General features: G+C 37.3%; 1 pseudogene; it reads left to right on the top strand.

Annotated features, from left to right (window-relative positions):
* Window positions 1-328: 328 nt before the first annotated feature.
* The window catches only part of LOC117426679 (von Willebrand factor D and EGF domain-containing protein-like), a 29477-nt pseudogene continuing 23270 nt past the window's right edge, over window positions 329-6535 (top strand).

Genomic DNA, 6535 nt, shown 5'->3' with positions numbered 1-6535 from the left:
AGGAAAAATAGCTTGAACTATTGCCCTAACTTTTTCAAAGGAACGCCCTTCACCTCGACTCCTCACAACAAGAGAAAATGGCTTAATGTGAAAAAAACTACTGAACTACTGAGCGATTCTGTGAATTACAAAACATATTACAAAAGAAAGATGCTCCAAAAACTAAAATGGTGATTAAAACGCCACTTTTACTGTTTTCTGACTTTCTGAAATTCAAACAAATTCAACTCAACGATGTAAACAAATATGACGGCAGGGACCTACACTGTATTATGCAACAGTCAGCAAGCCAGACTGAGAGCTGTATGCCAAAAAGACTTTGATAACTATGCGGTATGAACTTCAGAAGCATTTTCTGTTATTTATTTATGTTATGTTATTTATTTATTTATTTATGCTGTATTTGCATAAAATATATTGTATTGTGTATTGTAGAAAATAGAAATACTGGTGCTACAAAGATGCCTCAATCAATTCCAACACAAAAACACACACTCACACACAGCAGAAGCTGAAGGGTTAGGGTTTTTATGGGGGCCGCACACCGAGTGGGCGAGCCGAGCCAATCCAGCGGAGTCAACTCAACTGCGGGCACGGCAGAGCCGGGTCCCGGTGGAGGAATCACGCATCTGTCTTTACTCTTTTTCTTTTTTTTTAGCTGCAGAGGAAGAAAAACACAAAACAGCAATGCTGCAAGGTTAGGAAATCAGACTACAATCGCAAGGCGATGTAGGCTGTTGAAAAGAAAAGGTTACACTGGAGCGCAGCTGTGCAGCGTTTATAACTCAGACTTATTTAAATTTAATATAAAATACCTACAAATAGCTGGAATATAAAAAAAAAAAACATGGCTTTTTAATTGATTAGTAGAAATTGATTAGTATTCATGATAGTCTGCTATAACAGTATTATCTTAAATAAAAAGCAACAATGGCATTTATTATTGCTTAACCTTTAAGATTATCATATTACATAAAAAATATGTATTGGCTGAAATTCCAAATCAATTCCAGATAAGAGGACTCGTTATTTAATTCACTCAAATCTAAACATAGTTGCTGGCTTTTTTAAATATGTTTTCTATTTTGTCAGGATACCACCTGGGGAGAGTTTATTTGACATAACACCGCTAGCCACAGGAGGGAAAAAGAAACATTACTGCAGGTGCCAGAAGGAGTACCAGTGGGGGGGGGGGGGGTTATTTGACCACTCACCTTTATCTTACTGCTTCTCAAGCGACAATGTGGATTACACCTCAGTCATCCAATTCCTTGACGTTACCTCTGAATATATCAATACTCCTACAATCGAGACTGACATTCTGAAACGTGAAGCAGTACAGACTTTAGGAAGCCTAACCAAGGTCATCAGAAAATGGGACAATGTGATGCCATCCCGACAGCAGCAAGCCATAGGATGTCCTTCAGAGGATCAGCATATTCAACAGCCATTAGAAAGAGATTTTGATCAAACAGGAACAATTAATAATAAAACAGGGCCGGGCATTACATTAAGTTGAAGAAGAAGACAAGATTATTATGAATACCTGCCAATCTTCACACTCCAGAGTTTCAGTCAGACTGATGTGGAGAGCTTTATGTATTTCTTTCCAGAGGAGCCCTGCGGCTCAGCCATCATGGCCTACTCCAAGTGGCCTGACATCAGCTAAAGCCTTGGAGATACGCCAGCAGGTCCTTGCCAACTCCACCATTGGGGTTGTTTGCAAAGACCTGTTGGGAAGAAGACTGGATGAAGCCATTAACATGTGCATGTTAGACTTGCAGCTGAAGGATGATCTGGCTTGGGGGGAAGCAATGGCACCGTTTCTTGAAAATGAGTGTGAGAGAAGGGTTTTGGAAAATAGGACAAGGCAGCCCTTCATGTTAGGAGGATCAACTTGATCTACCAAAGAGGCCATCACTGCACTGAGGTGTCCTAAGTTCTGTAATGGGAATGGACTCTGTACTGAATGGGTCTGCCAGTGCTTTCCCAGGCACACTTTACATGACTGCAGTCTTTCCAGCAGTAAGGAGAAAGTTCTTCAGATTGGATTTAACCTTTGTTCTAGCACTTGGGTTCTATACCTTTGGGGAAACTTTGTTTTTCTGCATTGCGGTACTTCTTTCATAAAGGGGGATATAGTTATAACTAGTGATTTAGTGGAGCTGGAACAAATAATTGAGCATGTTGGACAACCCTAGTCTCTGCCCCTGTTAGGCATTTTAATGCACAGTGGTCCAGTGATTTAATACTGACTGTCAGACATTGGCATTGAAAGTACTTCATTCACAGAGGATGGTATAATCCTGGGGCATTGTAGGTTGTACTTGGATTCCATAAATAACCCATAAAGAGAAAGGTCTAATGTTTTTTTTTGTTTTTTTTCTAGAGATATCTCTCCCTAATAATAGTATATATCTAAGCATGACAAAATCATCCTGTAAAGATATGATGCAGGGTTATATAAACCCTGCAGGATAAATGTGTCGGTGACCTTTGCGTTGACATCTGACCCAAATGGCTGCCATAATGAGGTCATGTTGTCCAGTAAGCTTTGGTTTTTGAAACCGATTTAAAGTTCAGTTTTACACTGTTTAACACAAGGACAATGAGTTAATAAACAGATCACTCACATTTTTTTTAGTAATACCTTTTTATAAGGACCAGCTTTTGAGATGACAATGAAGAGATTGTCTAAAGGTTTCTTTATAATTGGTTATTTAAGAAATTATGCTGTTCATTAGATTTTCAATTGAAAAATGTTATCTCACTAAACTAAACCAGCACCCATTTTATGTGATAAGCACAGCTGGCTAAGTACGACAGCTACTATTTACCTCTAACAGGTAAGCAGATGGTACTGTATTTCCTGTCTGTGTAGTCATGGATGTGGATCTAATTTCCTCTAGAGTGCTCTTTGGAGCAAACACCTTCTTAAAATATGGCAAGTCTTAACAGGTGTTCTTGGTTCAGTTAACATTAGAAGGTTTGAGGAGATTTGAATGCACAGGCGAACAAATCTGGTACTTGACCCAGTTGTGAATTGTTTACTTTTTTCAATGGATAAAGGCACAGGATACATTATGAGCATGCATCTTGTACAAGGTGTTTAATACCTTGGGGTGCCTTTCTACTAAATATGTTTTAACGTAAATTAGAAATCAAATTAACACCACTGTGATGTGGAATGTTATTCATCATTGTGGTATATATATTTCATTATTTATGTTGGTTGGAACAGGGGGATGAGCAAGAGGTGGATTAATAAATTGGTATATTAGCAGGATCAAAAAAAATGTATACTTTATTCAGCAACCCTCTTTATCTGTATAGTTGTTATACAGTAACATTCTCACTACCTACTTTTCTTTTCTTTTCTACAGTAATTGGTATACACACTAGAGCCTTGCTACCCAACCTTATCCAGACGGGACCCGACAATAAGTGTTAAGTTCAGGTCGGGTCGGGTGTAGTTTGTATATTATAGTTCGGCTCGGGTCTGGTCAGTGTGTTATCAGTGAGTGGATTATGGTGTTTTTAAATTTTAATTGAGGGTTTTTTTTTTCTTCATCTGTGTGCAAGTGCTTCCTAAAACTCACTTCCTGCTTCCTTTTTCACCAGTCTAAAAATATCTTGCGAAAGTGAAGTGCTGCCATGAGTGGCAAGGACTTCTAGTGTGCATGTCAGTTATCCAAAAATGTGTACGGAGGAGAGATTCTCTACATTAAAAATATTGAGGCTGATGTAGTAAAAAAAAAAAAAACTATCAACAGGAGAATGTGTAGCAGTGGAATGTTCCGTTGCTGGGAATGGTACGTCTAACGCCACTGTTTGGAAAAATTACAATATTGTAGTATTCAATAATAAAAGTCCATGTGGCTTTGTACAATGCAGCTCTTGCAAAATATTACTGAATATGACAGAAAGAAGACAGGAAATTCATCAATGCAGCGGCACACTGAAAAGGGATATGTTCATCCTGAGGCTGGACCAAGTCAGTCGTACATGACTTCTTGTTGTCCAAAATGATTACACAAATTTGCAAGAGCATCTTATTGTGTGGCTATTTATGGCAACAAAGTTTTGAATAAGTCTGTTGCTGTCTTCTTTTAAATCAGTGTTGGATTATTAGGAAAGGAAGTAAATTATTCATTTTTTATTTATTTATTTATGTTTTAACTGGAAATCGGGAAGAACCTCTACACGGAAGGTACTTAGTTTCAATAGCGTATGTTTGGAATTATGATATTTGTGGAGGTGGTCGGGTCAGGTCGGGTATGCAAATATTTCAAAGGGCTCGGGCTCAGGTCGGGTCTGGATTTGTTTGGTTGGGTCGGGTTCGGATCAAGTTTTAAATTTAGGGCCGAGCAGACCTCTAATACACGGCCTTCATAATTTCTGAGCCAAAGCAAAGTTTATCACTGTTGGAGCCTTTTTTATTTCCATTTATTATTTAACACATGTGTGGTAAAAAAAAAAAAAAAACTACATTTATTTGAATAAGCAGAACCTTCACAGAATTCACAGACAGTATTGACAACAAGGGCATGGAGGAAACACATTAGGTAATAATAACAAGCGTTAAAAGTACTTATGTTATTTATGTAATGCCTAGTTCAATTTCACCACACAAGTGTTTGTCCAGAATGTGCATTCCTTGACAGTGGTACAGAAGTTAGGATCTCTAGCCTTACAGAAACATGTGTATCACTGAGATAAATAATATTAAAATAACTACTGTACCATACCAGCAATATAATGGATTTGAAACTAAGACACAGATAAGGGTGAACACTGGCACAGATACCATTGTACAGTACTGCTCTATATAATGATTATGTTTAAATATATTTTCTTTAATTTGATTATTTCAAGTAAATAATCTGAGTGTTTTAAATACTCTGCACATGGGACAGATATTAAGAGCGTAGGAGTGCACAGATGACTGTACTATATGCCCTTTGATTGTCTACAGAAAACAAAACAGGATGAACAGCAATGGCTTTATTAATGTGCAATTAAAGATTTATGGTCAAATGTTAAAGCAAGGCCATTTTCGTAACAACTAGCTCCTGTGTCAAAATGTATCCCTTTCTGTTACTTTCAGATGGGCTATTTTTAGGTTAAAATTAAAAGATGTACTTAAATAGTGTATAATGTACTTGTTTGGCGCCATATGAACAGTTTTTTTTTTTCCCCTGGTCTTGCATGTAAGCCATTTACATTGTGATAGGTAATAAAAAAAAACACACTTCAGCGTGAAGTACATTGCTTTAGTGTTAGTGACAGTTTTTTTTTTTTTTTTAAACAAAAAATCTGTTTTTCTATGAAGACAAATATGTTAAGTAGATAGTATAAGGCATACATACTCAGTGAAAAACATGATTTAGGATGAGCCTGTGCAGTCTCAATTGCTTTGAGTATTTATCATCTCCAACGCTGACACCATGCTGTAATTTCTGAGCTGTCAGTACAACTTTGAAATTCATTCTGTTTACTCCCAGTAGCCCATGAGAAGTAGAGCAGAAAGAGTCCTATTACATGATGCATAAAACAAAATTACAATTACAGAAAGCCCTATATTTACCAGAAGAACAACACGGAATGACACCAGTGTACTAATTACCTGCAGACAGGGTCGAAGTGGAAATATGATATAATATATAATATTAATAGTTTTGTATTTCCTGTGTAAACAGGAAAATTGGACTCAAAACTTTTAGCACGCATTTAGATCTGTGACATACCCATGATTTTGTTTTTTTTGTAAATCTAGTCCTTTTGGTATATAATGTCAGCCTAGGTAAATAGACTAAAATTAGATCAAAAATTGGCACTGGAGAGGAAGGGATGTGAACAATTGCTTATATTTACAGTACCTGTATGACCTTGTCCTTTTAGTGCTTGAAGTCAATAATCTTACAGTGGAATGCCATCATTTTACTGAAACAGCTCTTTGAGGTTTGAATAAATTAATCTGAGGGTAACAAATCTTTAGTGTGCGTTATACCACCTGAGATCAGTAGGGATTCAGATGTGTAATAATGACTATCAAAGTTTACTGAATGCTTGATTTATAGAACTGGAAATATTCTCATATTTACCCAGGTGACCCTACAGCAGGTCACTCCTTCTGATTTGTATTGTATTATTTATGTTGTTGTTTGCTTTGTTACTTTTATTTGTTTAAGGGGGGGGGGGGGGTCATTCCTTCCACAAAAGCAGCTACATGACATGCACTCATATTTAACATGTGTGCGTAGTTATTTCTATTGTTTCTCATTCAAGGTCATCCCCCAGAACTAACAGACCTGGAGAACAGTGGTCTGTGTGACATACGAGTGTACGAGTGCAACAGTGTCCGTGTGTTTGGTCTTGGCTTCATGGACTTTGGTGACCAGATTGATGGTGAGTTACCACCAGAAACTCAGCTCTTGGGTTCATAATTAATATGGTAATTACACTGTGAAAAGATTTGTGAAAAAAAAGTTTATTTAACCCTTTGAGGTCCATTTATTCAGTGCCTGTCAGGCGC

The sequence above is a fragment of the Acipenser ruthenus genome, chromosome 11, assembly GCF_902713425.1.
Source record: "Acipenser ruthenus chromosome 11, fAciRut3.2 maternal haplotype, whole genome shotgun sequence".
In the NCBI taxonomy this organism is placed as follows: domain Eukaryota; kingdom Metazoa; phylum Chordata; class Actinopteri; order Acipenseriformes; family Acipenseridae; genus Acipenser; species Acipenser ruthenus.
The sequence above is the reverse complement of the archived record's forward strand: the minus strand, read 5'-3'. Positions and strand labels throughout refer to the sequence as shown.